This window comes from Misgurnus anguillicaudatus, chromosome 21 (assembly GCF_027580225.2).
Source record: "Misgurnus anguillicaudatus chromosome 21, ASM2758022v2, whole genome shotgun sequence".
In the NCBI taxonomy this organism is placed as follows: domain Eukaryota; kingdom Metazoa; phylum Chordata; class Actinopteri; order Cypriniformes; family Cobitidae; genus Misgurnus; species Misgurnus anguillicaudatus.
In genome coordinates, this window is record NC_073357.2 from 2,369,498 (window position 1) to 2,389,866 (window position 20,369).

Consider the following 20,369-nt stretch of genomic DNA (forward strand, 5'->3'; position numbering starts at 1 on the left):
TTGTGTCTAAATTATTTAATCAAACATACAGTATTTGAGAGCAAAACTATTAAATTGTTGTAAAAAAAATTAATTCGCATTTAAAAAATGTTATCTTAAAATTATTTTAGTTACAAAATACAGTAATTGTTAACCAAATTTTTTGCAATGTGAATTTTTCTTTGAGTAATTTCATCGCGTGTCCCTACATTTTGCTCTCTGCTACGCTGTTTTTGTTTTTGAGTCAAAAAGTTTTGGATGCAAGTTACACGCGTCTCAGTGGGCGGGATCAACCTAGTTGAATGAAAGACCCGTTTCTATTGGCCACTACTGTCACCATTTGGCCACGCCCACCACGGAAGTCTGCCACCGAGGAGAGCGATGCTGTGCTATGGAGAGCGGCATTGTTTGTAAGGTACGAAAGATTATTTAATGTCATAAACTCCGTGGAATGTGCACAAAAATGAATATTTTGTGTCCAACCATCCATATGTTTTAATCTCTCTTATCTAAATATGCAACGTTAGTTATTAGCATTAGCTTTCGGAGGCTATTGCGTCCAGAGTTTGCTTTATCCAGCTAACGTTAAGTCTTACACAGATATTAAAGGGGTCATATGATGAAAATGTTAGTATTGCCACTTTGTAGGTGTGAGCAAAAATAGGTCATTGAAATTTGGCTTTCATTATGATGTCATAAGGATATCTTATTAGAATAATACCGCCTCCTTAATCTGAACTCTCCAACCACTGCACTGCCGTTTAGTGCAGAGAGAAAGAGAGAGAAAAGAAGGACTTGACAGCACAATTGAGTTTGAATTACAACAAACCACCATCATTGTGATCAGTGTTTGAACTTTATCCGCTCATTTGCATTTTAAAAAACACACTCAAAACGACACATTTTTGCTCAAACCTACAAAGTGGCAATGCTAACATTTTCATCATATGACCCCTTTAATACCACGCTTTTATTAGTAAGTTAATCACTTACTGCATACGGACATAAAAACAAATATTAATATTACATATTATGTAATTGCACGACTATATTTTAACACTGGAAGTTCTTAGTGTTGATACTGCTTAAATATTACTCAATACGTGAAGAATGAATCCTGTAATGGCACTTATGTAAATGTTTATGTATTCAAACAATATCCAGTTGAAGAAATTTGAATGTATGTTTATTCACATAGCAGATGCCTTTATTCAAATCCATTTACAAATGAAAAAGCATTTAAGGGCGGTTTCCTGGACAGGGATTATCTTAAACCAGGATTAGGCCTTAGTTTATTTAGGAAATATAACAAGGTTTAACAAACATGCCTTACTAAAAACATTACTTGTGTGCATTTTGAGGCAAAACAAAGGGCACTGAATGTATTTTAAGATATGTTAGCACAAGTTGTTTTCAGTTTTGACAGCTCTTACATTTATTTTAGTCTAGAACTAGTCTAATCCCTGTCCGGGAAACCACCCCAAAATGTTTTGTCCAAAGGCCCATGTAATGTTTAGTAAGACACTTAATATACAACACTTGTTTTGTATCTCAGTAATTTGTATTTATTTCTCAGATGATTCTTCACTAGAGGTTACATTGAAGTCAGGCAATGACAGGAAGGATGGCTGGGGATTCCAAGATCTGATAAAGAAAAGTTACATGAAGATACTTGGACTACTCATGGGACCAAAGAGCTGTAAGCAGAATAATTTGGAGTACAGTTTTCAAATGAAAGGACGTTGGTCACCTCAGCAAATACAGTAAATTACTTTTATTAGACAGAAATCTTTCTTTTGAAACCCATATCTCACATCACAAAAGCAGCCTTCTTCCAGCAGAACATATCAAACGTCTCTGATGTGAAGGACCTTGTTCATGCATTTATGACATCTAGAGTAGATTACTGGGTGGTTGTCCTGCATCCTTAATTAATAGGTTACAATTAGTGCAAAATCCCAGCTGCTAGAGTTCTTACAAGGTCACGCAAGTTCATATAACCCCAAATTTAGCATCTCTACAATAGTTACCAGTTAAATTCTGTATCGACTACAAAATATTGCTACTCACTTATAAAGTCCCAAATGGTTTAGCTCCTACTTCTAGTATGCTACAAACAATCATGCTCCTTAATATCTCAAAACTCCAGGGGCCTCATTTATCAACATTGCGTAGAAAATATTCTATATTTGTACCTACGAATGAAATTTAGAATGTGCCTAAGTACAAAAAAATCGGGATTTATCAAACGTGCGCACGTGGTTCGTACGCACATCAGTAAGTAATCCTTGATGATAAATCCCACTTGTTCTTAAGCACCATGCTCGTGCACGTTCATAGTCATTTGCATTCCGAAACGCCTCCAATGAACCATATATGGTGACAACACCTCCCGTTATATGTCACGTGGTTGTGCTTTTTCCCTCATCGCAATAATGACAAAGAGAGCGTAAAAGAGGAATTTTACAGACACAGAAATTGAGTTACTGGTGGATGAGGTTAAATCCTAATAACACATCCTGTTTGGTTTACTTAGTGCGGGAGGAATGACTAACAAAAGAAAACAAATCTACATGGGAACATGTTACCAGTGAGTTTAATTCCGTTGAATATGAGTAGAGAACACTTCCAAAAATAAAAAAGTGGTTTGACATTAAATTATCAGCAAAAAAAAAAACGCGTCACAGCACACCGACGGGAAACGAGTGCAACTGGAGGAGGACAGACAACTTTCCACCTTGGACAGCAGCATATATAACCACCATCATTGGCGCGATCTTTGAAAACGCGCTACCGGCGGAATGGATTATTTGCCAAGTCTTCCAATAACGCAAGATAAGCCATTGTACTGTGTCAAGCATTTGTCGGAGACTTCATTTATACAAATCACATGTAGAGCTTTCACAGATACAGATACATATCACAAATAAATCATTATACTGATTTACTGTTACCATATTGACATTAATAATTTTTAACACCTGCTTGTGGATAAAAAATAGACACTTCTTTACTCACTGGAACAGGGTCCTATATGTAGTATCGCTATTCTACCACTAGATGCTCTGCGTACGCATACTCAGAGGTGTGCGTATATTTACACACATTTCTACGTATAAGTGCAATTTGATAAATTCCACACTTTGCGTAAAACTGTTCCTACGCACACTTTACGCACACTTCTGTGCGTACGCACGCTTGACAAATGAGGCCCCAGACTTTTATTAGTTCCTAGGATAGCAAAATCTACCAAAGCAGGGCAAATTTTTTTCCACCTATGGAAACTGTGGAACAGCCTTACTGAGACTGTTCAGACACTCCCTCCCAGTTTAAATCTAGCCTAAAGACACCTCTTCAGTGTGCATAACGTCTCGGTTACATATGTAACCCTCGTTCCCTGAAGGAAGGGAACGGAGACGTCACGTCGTGACCGACGAATTGGGAACCGCTTCGCGGGTGACCTATCTGCTTCGAGAAACCTTTAAAACGCCAATGAACTTGGCATGCAGATAATTGCATCTGCCGGCGCCGCCCCGCCGCATAGGTATTTAATGAGCGGCAGGTGCAGTTATCAAATCAGCTATTTTTTGCTGAGAAAGCTGGACAGAAGGAAAGGGTCCGGCCGATATCAGCAGTGGAACAGCAAATGTGGCGACGGGACGTGACGTCTCCGTTCCCTTCCTTCAGGGAACGAGGGTTACATATGTAACCGAGACGTTCCCTTTCAGTCGGTCACTACGACGTCACGTCGTGACCGACGAATTGGGAATCCCTACCAAAGCGCCACTGAAGCTGACCCTTCCAGTGCCTGCGTAAACCCTCCGACTCTCCCCTTTAAGGGAACGGAAATGGGGTTGAAGCAGAGTGTTAGGGCCATTTTAAACTTCAGTTTATTTTATTTAAATTTACCCCCCTTTCTGGCACTTTTATTTTGCATTGACACCTCCAGGAAATCCATATATGGAGACAGGAAGTGAAGCCAGGGGGAATGGCATTAGAAAGGAAGCGCTTGCCACAGTTGGGAGCGATATAGTTTTTTGACCACAAATTCACGCAAACAGATAGTAAAAGAAAAATTGAAACCTTTTGTTTTCATTTACACTGATATGCATACACCATTTTTGAATTAGATATTTAAGTTGTAGCTTATTTAGAAGGATAGAAGATCCTATTTTGTTTCAAGTTTAAGTTGGTTTGAACGTGCGTCCGAAAACCCCCCTACCCATAGCTGGCACGCGCGGCGGCTTGTGATGAGGTGAGACAAGCGGCCGAAACAAAAGTCAAAAAACTTCGTCAAAGATTAGGAAAAACATTCCGTTTTGGATTATGGACAACGCAAGATAAAGCACGCGGATTCATCGCTGTTATCAGGACACCTGCTGCATTGGAGAAAGCTGCTGATGGTGAAAACTTTCATCGAGTCGTGAGTAACGCGATAAACCCAGAACTATGACTATTTATGTGGACAAGCCTCATAGCATGATGTTGACTCTTTGATTGAATGCTTATGCTTGATAAAGTCCAGAAAGTTAGATACAGCGTGCTTTGAATTAAAACGTTTACATTTTGAGACTGTAACGTTTTAACATTGTGCTTTATATGCATTCCGGGCTCTATATGCATTCCGTCATGCCTGAAGAGGTTGGCCGTAGCGCTAAAATATAAAGCTCACGCATCTCTGCGTAAAGGAATCATAACAGTGTTTATTGGACTGTATAAATAGTTGACTGACTTTGTAGTCAACAGTTTGGGAACATTTAACAAAGGAGACCTGTTTATTTGTTTAAATCAAATTGCATTTAAAGACCCATTAAACCGTGTCCTTCAAGCCTACGACTATTAATGGCCACTATGGATGAACATATTAAGGAATTGAAGGAACTAAAGAAGGTCAGAAAAGGCAAATTAGCAAAATGCACACGCAAAATGAATGAAATTAAAGGGATGATGCAACAAAAAGATATTAATGCTGTGAAACAACATTTTATCATTTTCCAATCACTTTGTGAAGAATTTAATAATGCCCATAATTATGTACAAAATGCATTACCAGAACAGGAAAAGCAAAAAGATAAAGTTGAATGGTATGAATCTAGGATAGAACCATTTGAAGATTTCCTGGAAGAGGTACAAGAATGGGAGGTATTAAAAGCACAGCAAGGTGAATTGGGTGAACAGGAATTTCCTGTAGAAGAACGGGAGTCCGTTGAACCAGAGGCTGCATCAGAGCATGAAGAGGTTATATTATATCCACCAGAGTCAAGAGATCTGCAAGATTCTGTAGGTCCAAATGATAGTATTTCTAATGTTAGTAAATCTAAATCATCTTCAGTGACATCTGAACATAGGAAGGCCCTTGCTGAGAAGGCTGCATTGTTGTCACGTAGAGAAGCATTGAATGCTAAGCATGAACTTGAGCAACAGAGAATGATTTTGGACTCAAAGATTGAAAATGCAGAACTCGAAGCAGAAATTGCTGCATCAGATGCCAAGATAAAGGTTCTGGAAAGCTTTGAATTACAGTCAGGAAAATCTGAAGACGGCATGAACTCCTATTTAGAAAGCCAAAGACCATTTTTACATGCATCAAGTCAAAAACAGTCACCAGTGGAGTTTGCTAGAATATTTACAGTCCCTAAAACCCCACTGCAAAAAATCCTGCAACAGCCCAGACCTGCTAGAGTTTTACCTAAGCAACAGCAGACAATGCCAAAGAGCACAGTCTCAACTTTAAAGCAGTCTGTCACGATTGCAAAGACACCAATGTCTTTTAAGATCAAACAGGATAAGGATAGAAAAGGCGGTGGTCAAAAACCTGACTCAAGTTCAGACTATGATGATTTGTCTTCTGTCATGCAACGACAAAATGACATTGTTGATTTACTTGTACTGCAACATAAGCAAGCACTATTACCTGTTAGAGAAATACCTACCTTTCATGGTGATCCATTAAGTTTTACAACATTCATGCGTGCCTTCGAATATAGCATTGAAGACAAAACATCAAATAATCAAGATCGCCTTTACTATCTTGAGCAGTATACGACAGGACAACCCAGAGAACTTGTCCGAAGCTGTTTCCATATGGATCCCTCAAGAGGATATTGTGAAGCTAAAAGACTCCTACAGGAGAACTTTGGGGATGACCTGAAAGTTACAATGGCATACATGGATAAGGCCCTGAAATGGACAAATATCAAGTCTGATAATGGAAAGGAACTACAAAACTATGCACTGTATCTTAGAGGCTGCTGTAACGCAATGCAAGACTTAAAGATCATGGAAGAATTAGATTTACCCTCCAACATGAAAATGATTATAACCAAATTGCCCTATAAACTGAGAGAGAAGTGGAGATCCACGGCAGCCAATATCCTGGAAAATACAGGTCGCAGAGCCCGTTTTCATAACCTTGTAGCTTTTATGGAGAAGCAGGCTAAGATTCTGTTGGACCCTCTGTTCGGTGACATTCAAGACATCAACAGGATCAAGATCTCAGCCATTTCCAAACAGCCAAACTCAATAAGGGGCAAAGGTAGTAGCTTTGCTACTACGGTAGCAGTGTTGACTGATGACTGCGACATCAGAACATGTGCTAAAGATCATACATTCAAATGTCAAAGAATCCCTGACCCTTGTGCCGCCTGTGAATTCTGTGAAGGCAAACATCACCTGAAGGATTGCCAGAAGTTAAAGACACAGCCACAAGTAGCCACCGTTGAGTTTCTTAAAACAAAAGGTTTCTGTTTTGGATGTCTTTTGAGAGGACACATGAGTAAAGATTGCAAGAGGAGAATGACATGTGAGAAATGTCAAGGTAGGCATCCGACCATCTTGCATTTAGACAAAGTCAAGCCGACTGAGTCAGTAAAACAGCTAGAGAACTCCATCAACAGCGGTCATGTCACCCTTGAAGCTGGTGGAGTAACCAGGGCCGGCAAAGACTGTGCTCTGTCAATTGTGCCAGTGCAAGTAAAAGTCACTAAGGGAAGCAAGGTCTTGCTGACCTATGCCTTTCTGGATCCAGGAAGTTCAGGGACGTTCTGTACGGAGAGACTGAGAAGACGGTTGAACGCTAGAGGTCGTAAGACCGAGATTCTCCTACGGACGATGGGGCAGATCAAGACTGTCTCAAGTTATGAGATTTCTGGACTGGAAGTAGGCAACCTGGATGGGAACACCTTCTTGGAACTCCCAAAGGTCTACACGCAAGATGCCATCCCAGTGACCAAAGAGAACGTTGCCACTAAGGAGGACATCTCAAACTGGCCATACTTGAAGGAGGTCAAGCTAAATGAGATTGATGCGGACATTGATCTTCTGATAGGAGCCAATGCCCCAAGAGCCCTCGAACCATGGCAGATTATTAATGCCAAAGATAGTGGCCCTTATGCAGTCAAGACTGTGTTCGGATGGGTAATCAATGGACCACTCAACTTAAGTAGCGCTGAGGAGTCTTCAAGATTGCCGACTTTAACCACAAACCACATCTCTGTGACAGAGTTAAAGGATCTATTAGTACAGCAGTACAATCATGATTTTCCCGAGAGGAAGTATAATGAGAAGAAAGAGATGTCTGCTGAAGATCACAAGTTCATGGAGAGTGCCAAAAGCTCAGTAATGTTCAAGAACGGACATTATTACATGTCACTTCCATTGCGTGACCGAAACACGATGATGCCGAACAATCGTGATGTTGCCAAGCAACGAGCCCTGAACCTAATTAGGAAGTTCAAATCAGATCCAACTTATGCTCTGGACTACAGGAACTTTATGACTGAGGTCATCCAGAAAGGTTATGCAGAGAAGGTGCCACAGGACACGCTTCAGAGGCAAGATGGAAAAGTGTGGTACATTCCACATCATGCAGTGTATCACAAAAGGAAGAAAACTCTAAGAGTGGTATTCGATTGTTCATCAACATTCCAAAAAACATCCCTCAACGATAAACTACTGCAAGGGCCTGACCTGGCTAACTCACTCCTCGCAGTCCTGTTAAGATTTCGTAAAGAACCCATTGCTATGATGGCAGATATAGAGGGGATGTTTCATCAAGTTTGTGTCCATGAAGATGACAGAGACCTGTTGAGATTTCTGTGGTGGCCAGACGGCGACATGTCAAAGAACCTTGAGGAGTTTCGGATGACTGTCCACCTATTTGGAGCAATATCCTCTCCTACATGTGCCAACTTCGCACTGCGCAAGACAGCAGATGACCATGGTCATGGCTATGCTGAAGAGGTGAGCAGGACGATCAAATGCAACTTCTATGTCGATGACTGTCTAAAGTCCGTGGCAACAGAAGATCAGGCTGTTACCCTCTGCAAAGACCTCAGAGACCTCTGCGCTCTGGGCGGATTCAAGCTCACAAAGTGGATTAGCAACAGCCGCTCTGTGCTTGCTTCCATCCCCGATGAGTACAAGGCAAAGCAGATCAAAGAGCTGAATCTAGACAGAGAGAAGCTTCCACTAGAGAGAGCTCTTGGAGTTCAATGGAACATTGAAAAGGACACCTTCATTTTTTGTGTCACTCCCCAGGACAGACCGCAGACACGTCGGGGTATTCTATCAATCGTTAGCTCAATTTATGATCCTTTAGGATTCCTGGCACCATTCACTCTAAAAGCAAAGCAGATCCTTCAAGACCTCTGCAAAATGAAGTGTGGATGGGATGATGACATTTCGGAGACTTGCCTTACAACTTGGAAGAAGTGGCTTACTGAACTGGAGCAACTGTCTAATGTTAAAATCAACAGATGTATAAAGCCCAAGAACTTTGGCCAAGTTAAAAAGGCACAAATGCATCACTTTTGCGACGCAAGCGAAAATGGCTTTGGCAGTGTAAGCTACCTAAGACTGACCAACAAAGCAGGTGAAATACATGTAACACTTGTACTGGGAAAATCCAGAGTGACACCGCTGAAGCAAATAACTATCCCAAGATTAGAGCTAGCCGCAGCAACCCTTGCAGTCAAGATGGATCGACTGCTGAGGTTAGAACTGGAATTGGAGTTAGAACCCTCAGCCTTTTGGACCGACAGCGAATCTGTGCTGAAATACATAAGAAATGAGAACAGAAGATTCAAAACTTATGTGGCCAATAGGATTTCAGACATTCGTGAACTATCAGACAAAGACCAGTGGCGGCACATCAGCTCTAAAGAAAATCCAGCCGATGATGCTTCACGTGGTCTGAACATTGAAGCTTTCCTAAAGTCCAAAAGATGGTTCCAAGGACCAGAGTTTCTTGCTAAACCAGACACTGAATGGCCAAATACGCTAAAACATTCCCCATCCATCGAGTCAAACGATCCTGAGGTAAAAAGTGAAATGATAGTCAACAGTTTGATTGTAGAAGCAAAGAATCCACTAAGCAAGTTAATTGAGTATTACTCAAACTGGAACAGACTCAAGAGAGCTGTAGCATGGATGTTGAAGTTTCGGGAATTTCTACAAGAACAGAAACTACGTAGAGTCACTAGAACCACTCAGACCAACCTAAAGCTGAAAGCAAAAGTAGGACTTACTGTAGAAGACCTGCAGGAAGCGGAAGATTGTATTATCCACTTTGAACAAAGAAAAGCTTTCCAGCATGAGATTAACTCACTCAGACAAAGGCAGCCATGCGCCAAAATAAGCACTCTCCGCAAGCTGGACCCAATCCTGGACCAGGGTATTTTGAGAGTAGGAGGTAGGCTCAACAAAGCGGCCTTACCAAGCGAAATGAAGAATCCAGTAATTTTGCCAAAGAACTCTCACATTTCTAGACTGATCCTACAGCAAATCCATCTGCAAGTAGGGCACTCAGGACGAAGTCATATGCTAGCTAAGCTGCGAGAAAGATTCTGGCTACCTTGTGCTCATGCCATGGCTAGAAAAACCATTAAAAGGTGCATTTTCTGCCGAAGATATCAAGCTAAGGCGGAACAGCAGAAGATGGCAGATTTGCCACAGGACCGCATAACCCCAGATGAACCTCCATTCACCCATGTGGGGGTAGATTACTTTGGACCTATAGAGATAAAGCGGGGCCGGTCACAAGTAAAACGTTACGGAGTGATCTTCACTTGTCTTGTTTGCCGTGCAGTGCACCTTGAAGTGGCGAGTTACTTGAACACTGACTCGTGCATCAATGCTTTGCGCAGATTCATTTGCCGCAGAGGTCCCGTGCTAAGCATCAGATCCGATTGTGGCACTAACTTCATTGGTGCAAACAGAGAGTTACAAGAAGCCTTGAAAGAAATTGATCACTCCAAAATCCAACATGCAATACTCAAGGAAGGAGTTAAGTGGACTTTTAATCCCCCTTCAGGAGCACATTATGGAGGAACATGGGAAAGGTTGATTCGTCTCGTGAAAAAGATTCTTTATTCTGTTCTGAAAGAACAGCGCTTGGACGACGAGGCTCTCCAAACAGCACTGTGTGAAGTCGAGGCCATCATGAATGATCGACCCATCACCACAGTGACTAGTGACCCAAACGATCTGGAACCTCTTACCCCGAACCATCTTCTCCAGTTGAAATCAAAACCTGTCATGCCACCAGGACTCTTCCAGAAAAGAGATTTGTACTCCCAGCGAAGATGGAGACAAGTACAATACATATCAGACCTTTTCTGGCGGAGATGGATAAAGGAATACTTGCCGCTCATGCAGGACAGAATCAAATGGAACAGACCCAGGAGAAACTTAACCACTGGAGACCTTGTTGTGATTGTAGATGAAACTGCCCCTAGGAATTCCTGGCAGCTGGGCAGAGTGGTCAAATCTCTGCCTGGATCAAAGGGTCTAGTGCGAAGTGTTTTAGTGAAGACCAAAGCAAACATTCTTGAAAGGCCAGTGAGTAAACTATGCCTACTTATGGAGGCAGAAGATGGAAGCAGAAGATCACAAATAAAATAAGACAGTACATTGACACCTAACAATTTTTTTTTTTCGTAATTGTTATCCATGTTGGCTCACAATTAGGGGCCGGTATGTTAGGGCCATTTTAAACTTCAGTTTATTTTATTTAAATTTACCCCCCTTTCTGGCACTTTTATTTTGCATTGACACCTCCAGGAAATCCATATATGGAGACAGGAAGTGAAGCCAGGGGGAATGGCATTAGAAAGGAAGCGCTTGCCACAGTTGGGAGCGATATAGTTTTTTGACCACAAATTCACGCAAACAGATAGTAAAAGAAAAATTGAAACCTTTTGTTTTCATTTACACTGATATGCATACACCATTTTTGAATTAGATATTTAAGTTGTAGCTTATTTAGAAGGATAGAAGATCCTATTTTGTTTCAAGTTTAAGTTGGTTTGAACGTGCGTCCGAAAACCCCCCTACCCATAGCTGGCACGCGCGGCGGCTTGTGATGAGGTGAGACAAGCGGCCGAAACACAGAGGCCGGTCACTACTTGTTCCTTAACCCACGATAGTGACTAGGCGAACTGGGAAGCGAACTCGTCAGGCGGGACTAAGATCGCTGCGGAAGAAAAACCCTCTAGGGGTCTACCACTAAGGTGATAGAGAAAAAGACACGAAGTCTCTAAAAAATACACTCTCTTAGCAATACTAGAGGAACTCCGCTAAGGGAAACGTGGTAAATCATAAACTTTCCACGGAAATACTCACAAAGAAACCACTAGGGGGCGCAATGTGGGCGCTAGCCTCACCCAGATAGTCAAGAATACATCCAGTGAGAGGCTGGCAGCCGATGCTCCGCAACATCGGCCGCCAAGCGGTGGAAAAAGACAAAAAACATTTTTTGTAACGTTTTTGCCTTAATGGCCTTCCATACTGGTGCGGTTTCTGCGCAGCCAAGAAGAAAGGCTCCAAGCCGACACAGGAGCCGTTCCTCGATGTTCTCACTGATCTGACGAGAGAACTCGAGAGGATACCGGCTCAACACGAACACTGTAGAATCTAGTGAACGTATTAGGTGTCGCCCAGCCAGCAGCTCTACAAATATCTGAAAGCGAGGAACCACGAGCCAAAGCCCAAGATGAAGCCACGCTTCTGGTTGAATGGGCTCTCAAACCAAAAGGGCAGGGAATGCCCTGTTTCTCATAAGCCAGGGCGATTGTGTCTACAATCCAGTGAGACATCCTCTGTTTAGTGACAGCTCTCCCTTTCTGCTGACCACCGTAACAGACAAAGAGCTGCTCTGAGGTCCGAAAGCTTTGAGTGCGATTCACATACACACGTAGTGCACGTACAGGACATAACAAAGCCATAGCTGGGTCTGCCTCTTCCAAAGGCAGTGCTTGTAAGTTCACCACTTGATCCCTAAAGGGAGTGGTGGGAACTTTAGGCACGTAGCCCGGCCGGGGTCTCAGTGTAACGCTGGATTCAGCCGGCCCGAACTGAAGGCACGAATCGTTGACCGAGAATGCATGAAGATCCCCTATCCTTTTAATAGAAGCCAGTGCGAGGAGCATCAAAGTTTTCATAGTGAGAAACTTGACACTCACCGTCTGCAGAGGCTCGAACGGGCAGTCCCTGAGAGCGTTCAGCACCATGGACAGGTCCCAAGGAGGAATAGAGGGAGGACGCGAAGGATTGAGCCTCCGTGCACCTCTTAAAAACCTAATGACCAGATCGTGCTGACCCACAGATCTACCGTCTATGGGTGCGTGATGCGCGGATATTGCCGCGATATCTACTTTAATAGTAGATGGTGACAGCCTCTTCTCCAAGCGGTGCTGGAGATATGAAAGCACAATACTGATCGGGCATTCTCGGGGGTCCTCTCGTTGAGAAGTACACCAAACAACAAACAGGTTCCATTTCAGCGTATACGCCCGTCTCGTAGACGGCGCTCGCGCTGCAGCGATGGTGTTAGATACCGCCGGGGGTAAATCACCTACAACCTCCGCGCCCCGTCCAGAGACCACACATGGAGGTTCCACAGATCGGGACGGGGGTGCCATAATGTGCCCCCTTCTTGAGACAGAAGGTCCCTCCTCAGGGGAATCCTCCAGGGAGGGGCTGTCGCGAGGAGAGTGAGCTCTGGAAACCAACTCCTGGTGGCCCAATATGGAGCAACTAAAAGAATTTTCTCCTCGTCCTCCCTGACTTTGCACAATGTCTGTGCAATGAGGCGCACTGGGGGAAATGCGTATTTGCGAAGACCTCTCGGCCAGCTGTGCGCCAATGCATCCACGCCGAGTGATCCCTCGTTCAGTGAATAAAATAGGCGACAGTGGGTTGTTTCTGGAGATGCAAACAGATCTATCTGCGCTCTGCCGAAACGTCTCCAAATCAGCTGGACCGATTGAGGGTGGAGTCGCCATTCGCCGGGGCGCGCTGCTCGGGAAAGCGCGTCTGCCGCTGCGTTGAGCGACCCCGGGATGTGAATGGCACGAAGAGACCTCAGATTCTTCTGACTCCAAAAGAGGAGATGGCGGGCGAGATGCGACATGTGACGAGAGCGCACTCCGCCTTGGCGATTGATATACGCAACAGTCGCAATGTTGTCTGTGCGAACTAATACATCTTTGCCTCTCAACTCGCTGCTGAAGCGGACGAGCGCAAGATATACAGCCCACAGTTCTCGGCAATTTATGTGCCAATGCAGCTGGGGTGATGTCCATACTCCTGAAGCTGCAAGCTCGCCATACGTGGCTCCCCACCCCGTGTTGGAGGCATCTGTGTATACTATTGCATGTCTGGAGACCTGTCTCAGTGGCACCCCCGCCCTGAGAAACGCTGGGTCTGACCACGGGGTGAAAGTGAGACGGCATTTCGGTGTGATCGTGACACGGTGAAAGCCGGTTAGCCACGCTCTCCTCGGGACTCGGTCGTGAAGCCAATGCTGAAGCGGTCTCATATGCAGCAAACCGAGCGGTGTTACAGCCGCGGCTGCAGCCATATGCCCCAGTAATTTCTGAAATTGTTTCAGAGGGACCGCAGTCTTGCCCGAAAACATATTCAAGCAAGCCAGAATCGACTGAACGCGCGCCTCCGTGAGGCGTGCTGTAAGATTGACCGAATCCAATTCCATGCCGAGAAAAGAGATCTTCTGTGTCGGGCACAGTTTGCTCTTCTCTCGGTTTACCTGAAGACCGAGACGGGCGAGGTGTTTGAGCACCCGATCTAGATGAGTGCAAAGCATTTGACGCGACTGTGCTATAATGAGCCAATCGTCGAGATATGCCAAGATGCGAACACCGCTCTCTCTGAGAGGTTTTAAAGCGCCCTCTGCCACTTTTGTGAAGACGCGGGGAGAGAGAGAGAGCCCGAACGGTAAGACTTTGTACTGATATGCTTTTCCCTCGAACGCAAAGCGGAGAAACGGCCTGTGCCGGGGAAGGATTGAGACATGAAAGTACGCGTCCTTCAGGTCGATGGCTGCAAACCAATCCTGTGGGCGAATGCATTGAAATATGGTTTTCTGCGTAAGCATTTTGAACGGCATCTTGTGAAGTGCTCGATTCAGAACGCGCAGATCCAGGATCGGTCGCAACCCGCCGCTTTTCTTGGGTACAATAAAGTAAGGGCTGTAAAACCCTGACCTCATCTCGGCTGGAGGAACCGGCTGAATCGCGTCTTTCGCCAATAAGACAGCAATCTCTGCACGTAGTACGTGCGCATCGGCGGGTTTCACTATAGTGAAACGGATGCCTGTAAATTTGGGAGGTCGCCGGGCGAATTGTATCGCATAGCCAAGACGGATCGTGCGTAAAAGCCAGCGCGACGGACTGGGAAGTTGCTGCCAAGCTTCCAGATACCGGGCGAGGGGAATTAACGGCACAATCGTAGTACCCGCGGCGAGCGGAACGGCGGTGCTCGATGACGCGCTCTCTTGGGCTGCGTTGACATGTGTATTGTGAGAATGAGCATTCACCTGACTCCGCTGATGGATGGCTGCGCGGGGAAGACTCTGATAAAGATATCTCGGTGCGCTTAACACATCCGTTGGCGAGAGAGGAGGGGGAGAACGTAGGGTTATGAGCCCATCCGTCACACCCGACTGCCTCTGATGACCTGGAGGAGGAAGAGGAATTCGCTCTTTTTGTGGTTTTGTGGGTGCCGGCTGAAAAGCCGGCGGAACGGAAATTAAAGAAAACCAAAGATTCCCCACCCGGTCCTCCTCCGGGGGGGGGAGTGGTGCGTTCACCATCTCCCGAAGAGCGATCCCCTCCACCTCCAGGTCGCCCATCTCAGGGCCGCTTAGATTTTCGCTTTCCACCAGGCTTAGCGGGCTGAGCGGGCGGGGCGGGCTGCTGACGGCCGGTTCCTCGCTTTCTTGGACGGCCCCGATGAGGAACGGAGGCGGCCGCCGCTGCAGGACGCCCTCGGCGAGGGGCAGACTGAGGTGCCGACGTCGACGGGGCAGGTGCTGGTCTCTTTCGACGCGGCATGATGTTAGCCAGAGCCTCAGTCTGCTTCTGGGTGGCGGAGACCTGTTGTGCGAAGTCTTCCACCGCCTCGCCGAACAGGCCGGCCTGGGACACCGGGGCGTTTAGAAGCCGGGTTTTGTCGGCATCCCGCATGTCCGCAAGGCACAGCCAGAGGTGGCGCTCCTGGACCACCAGGGTGGACATAGCACGACCGACGGCTTGTGCGGTGGTCTTGGTCGCACGTAGCGCCAGATCCGTAGCCGCACGCAGGTCTTTAAAGACCGCCGAATCGTGACCTCCCTCGTGCAGATCCTTCAGAGCCTTAGCCTGATGAACCTGCAACAAAGCCATGGCATGTATGGCTGAGGCCGCCTCCCCACAGGCCTGGTATGCAGACTCCGTCAGAGCTGACGAATGCCTGCAGGCCCGTGAGGGAAGGGCAGGACGGTCCTTCCAGTAGGAGACGCCGGCAGGACACAACTGCATCGCTACCGAACGCTCCACTGTCGGGATACCGGCATACCCTTTAGCGGCCCCCCCCATCGAGGGAGGTGAGGGGTGATGGCTGATACGGACGGTTCCGGGAGGAAAACGGGGTTTTCCACGTCCGAGTCAGCTCATCATGCACCTCGGGAAAGAAAGGTACCGGTGGGGAAGACTGTGAAGCCCGTGCAGCCCCAAAGTACCAATCGTCTAGGCGAGACGGTACGGGAGGGGGAGGAGCTCTCCACTCCAACCCGACCGTCTCCGCAGCCCGAGCGAGCATAGCCGTCATCTCCGGGTCGAGATCAGGAACCGCAACCCTTCCCGAAGGAGGGAGAGGATCCGGATCAACGTCCGAAAATGACGGCCCCCCCTCCGATGTTACGACAGACAGGGAATCCTCGGGAGGTCCAACGGATGCAGAAAGCGACGCAGAACGCGCGCTCTCCGTCTCCATCGGAACCTCAGATGGTTGCGGATCCGGTGGCTGAGAGCCGCTGGACGAACCAGCTTGCCGGTTCAGCACCGTGAGGCGGAGGTCGTCTCTCCGTAGCTTCACAGCCGCCTTCTTGGCGGTGATCAGCAACGGAGGGCGGCGTTCCCGGAGAAACGCCACACGACCCCGCAGATCCGCAAGAGTCAGGCTCTCGCAAGCGGAGCATGTCCCTCCCACGAAAGCCGCCTCAGCATGCTGGAGACCCAGACATGAGAGACAACGATCGTGTCCATCGCGAGAACCCATGTACTTGCCGCATCCAGGAGTCGAACACGGACGAAAAGACATCTTTAAAAAGATGCTTAACGCCCGTGAGCAGTGAACAGCTGTCTTTAAAAAGACGCAAGTTCAACTGCAGCTCTTTTAGGGGAAATCACTCTTTTAGCTGTGTAGTTGATGAAGCACACAGGGAGGAGAACGCACACACTCAAATAAAAGAGAGTGAAAAGAAAGAGGTGGAAACACTCGCGAGCCTCGCTGTGGTGCCTTCGCCCAACCAACTGACACGCAAAGATCTATTCTCAGAATCAGAGCAGCTTCTCGTGAGCAGTGTTAGTCTGCCAGCTTTCGAAGCTAAAAAGCTGATTTGATAACTGCACCTGCCGCTCATTAAATACCTATGCGGCGGGGCGGCGCCGGCAGATGCAATTATCTGCATGCCAAGTTCATTGGCGTTTTAAAGGTTTCTCGAAGCAGATAGGTCACCCGCGAAGCGGTTCCCAATTCGTCGGTCACGACGTGACGTCGTAGTGACCGACTGAAAGGGAAACATAATTTCATCCTGTAACTTTGCATTAAGTTTATAAATAACTTTTTTAAAATTATCCTTAACCTAAAAAGCTCTAAACAGCAGCTATGGTAATTTTCTCTATTTGCTTTTTTTTAAACTTCAGATTACACCAGCTCCAGTCTGGATCCTGTCTTTATCAGATAGCCCTACACATAAGGAAAGTTGACATCGGCCCTCACGAGGACTTCAAAACTGTTCAAAGCGCTATACAAATAAATGTGAACAAAATTGAATTGTTTGAAATCAACAGCAGAGATGAGGATGCCACACAATGCATCCTCTCCACAACAGATCTTGCATTACAAAGTGATATTGACATCTTTCTTAGCCTCTCTGATTACAATCCTCCCATTCATTCCTGCAACACAAGAAGCACAAATTACTTTTATGTCACAAATCACAGTTTGTCATTAAAGTCTGGTCTACCTGCTACTTTTAAAAGATCTTCCTATCAAAATTTCTTAAATACTGGATTTTATTAATTAATTTTGTTTAGTTACCAATATATTTATTTACATTTACACATTTTTTCATATTCATTCATTTTATCCTAAACTATTTTGCTTGTTGTTTCATTACTGCAGATTATTTATGTTGGGTGATGCATTGTCTTCATAAGTAGATATAGGTATATCAGTGGTCTCCTCTGGCTAAAGATTTTTGATAATTTCATAAGACAAAGTAGCATTGTGTAATACTTTATATGTTGTTTAAAATATGGGTAACACTTTACAATAAGGTTCATTAGTTAACATTAGTTAACTACATTAATTAATGTGAACTAATAATCAACTGCACTTATACAGCATTTATTAATCTTTGTTAATGTTAATTTCAACAATTACTAATACTTTTATTAAAATTTTGTTAATGTTAGTTAATGCACTGTGAACTAACATGAACAAGCAAATAAAGCTTTATTTATATTAACTAACGTTAACAAAGATTAATAAATACTGTAACAAATGTATTGCTCATGGTTCATGTTAGTTAATACATTTACTAATATTAACTAATGAACCTTATTGTAAAGTGTTACCAAAATATGTTACAAGACGAGTCAGGCAGACCATTGACAGTGCAGCTAAGATTATTCAATCAACCATTTTTATTTTATTCTTTATCATTTTGTCCCCTGCCTGATGCTCTCATCTCTGTCTACCTTGTGGTTGAGTAAAAGCATTAACTCACCACAGAGTTGTCTATCTTTGAGCAATGGACAAAGTCATTTTCCTGACTAAGGGCTCAGTCACACCAAAAGCGCTTTAAACGCTTGCAAACGCAAGGCGCGACGCACTGCCTTTTTTAAAAAAGAGCAGTGCAGCGCGGCTTTTCATATTGCTAAGCAACCACCGAGTCAGCTGTCTTGTCAATCAAATATTGAAGCGTGAGCGCTCTTTTGCTGTTAACTGTCATATTAGCAGAAACTTTAAAAAGAGGGCGCTTGCTCTGACCTTGTTTGAGGATAAGAGGAGCACAAACACGCAGGAGAGAGTGAGCGAGTGGAGTCCGGTTCTTCAAAGCAACTGTAAACTTCCCTCGCCACAACGTAAGGCCCGCCTCTCCCCTCATTCGATTGGACAATGGAAGACGCGAATGACGTCAGGCGCTCCTCCGCTCTCAGCGCTCCTTCAAAAACGCGTGCGCGGCAGGCGGCAGAAAACCGCAAGGCGCTCGGCGCGCATAAACAGCGCGCAAACGCGCCCTGCCCATAGAATATCATTCAAAAAAGGCGCCTGCAACTGCCATAAACGCTTTTGGTGTGACTGAGCCCTTAGAGAGGTCCAGTGAAACTAAGAACTAGTGAACTGGGGCCGGATTCACGAAACATTCTTAAGAAGAAAAATCTTCTTAACTGCCATTTTTATCTTAAATTCAAGCTTAAGAAAAAAGTTAAGAATATTTTGTATTCTCAAAAAAGCTTCTTAAGAAAGTTCTTATTTTTTTCCTTAAGTATGTTCTTAAGAATAAACTTAAGAAGAATTCCAATTCTCGAAAAATAAACTGTCTTAAATAACATCTTAAAGTTAGGATAACCTTACAGTAGTCTTAAATCTCAAAATGTAAGATGTTTTATGAGTTAATGTGATTGTTTTAAATATGACAAGTTGTATTTTGTAGTCTGAAATGGCAATTTAATCAGTTTACTTCACATAGATTAGTTTAAAGAGGAATTCCACACTCATATTATGAAGTTTAATGGCTTAATATGTCATGAAACACAAATAAGTATTAGTGATAATATTAGCAAACATTTAACTTCCTCCGTAGTAGCCTAAATTTATTGTGAAATTACTTAACAGCTAAAAGTCGCTCTAAGCGGGAGGCGAACCGGTAATCGCTCCATCATGAAAGTCGAGGGCTCCGAAACCGCGGGCACGCTTCACCCTCCGCGTCCGTCTCTTGACGCGTGAGCGCGGGAGACGAAGCTGTGGGCACGGAGAGTGAAGCACTTACACCCAGAGTGCTCGACCCGCATGACAAACCGATTGAGACATTATGGAATTATATTTACGCACCGCACCGCCTTAATACAAGCTGACCTCTGTTAAAACAGCGAATAACATCCTGTTGATGCATCACTCGTTTGTATGATCGCAAGGTAGTCAAAAGATTAATGGATACGTGTATTGTTACCTCATTAGCAGGGTATCTTAATTCATTTAAAAGTGTGTCATTTTATTCTCAAGACACAAATTTAAGATATTCTTAAGAAAAAAATTGAGAACTTCTTAAGAAATGTTTGAGAATTGCACTTAGGAACATTCTTACGCACTTCTTATCATTTATCTAAAGAACTTTCTTATTTTTTCGTCTTAAGAAGGTATTCGTGAATCCGGCCCCTGGACTTGCTCCTTGTATCGGTTTAATCTAACATGTTTGGCATAGTCATATTTGGATCTATCAATGTCATTAAATGCCCACCTGATCTTACTCTATTATATGTCATAACTGCTATGCTAGAATTAATTGTTTAAAATAATTGTATAATTTATCATTTCTGTTCAAAAAAAGAAATACTAATTTAGTAGTCAATTACGCAAAAATATTCAGCCTGCAACAGCAAACTTGCACGATTGCATCACATCATGAGTACATTTTATGTCCGTATGCAGTAAGTGATTAACTTACTAATAAAAGCGTGGTATTAATATCTGTGTAAGACTTAACGTTAGCTGGATAAAGCAAACTCTGGACGCAATAGCCTCCGAAAGCTAATGCTAATAACTAACGTTGCATATTTAGATAAGAGAGATTAAAACATATGGATAGTTACACACAAGCTATT

At 44.4% G+C, this 20,369-nt stretch overlaps 1 protein-coding gene and 1 long non-coding RNA gene across 3 annotated transcripts in view; one reads left to right on the forward strand and one right to left on the reverse strand.

Annotated features, from left to right (window-relative positions):
• The window catches only part of LOC129415948 (phospholipid-transporting ATPase ABCA1), a 194,639-nt gene that overhangs the window by 32,167 nt on the left and 142,103 nt on the right, over positions 1–20,369 (reverse strand). The window lies entirely within an intron of this gene.
• LOC129443942 (uncharacterized) lies at positions 241–18,067 on the forward strand. The gene is made up of 3 exons (XR_012360236.1): positions 241–394; positions 1,556–1,678; positions 17,184–18,067. It is a non-coding gene; the product is annotated as an uncharacterized lncRNA (long non-coding RNA).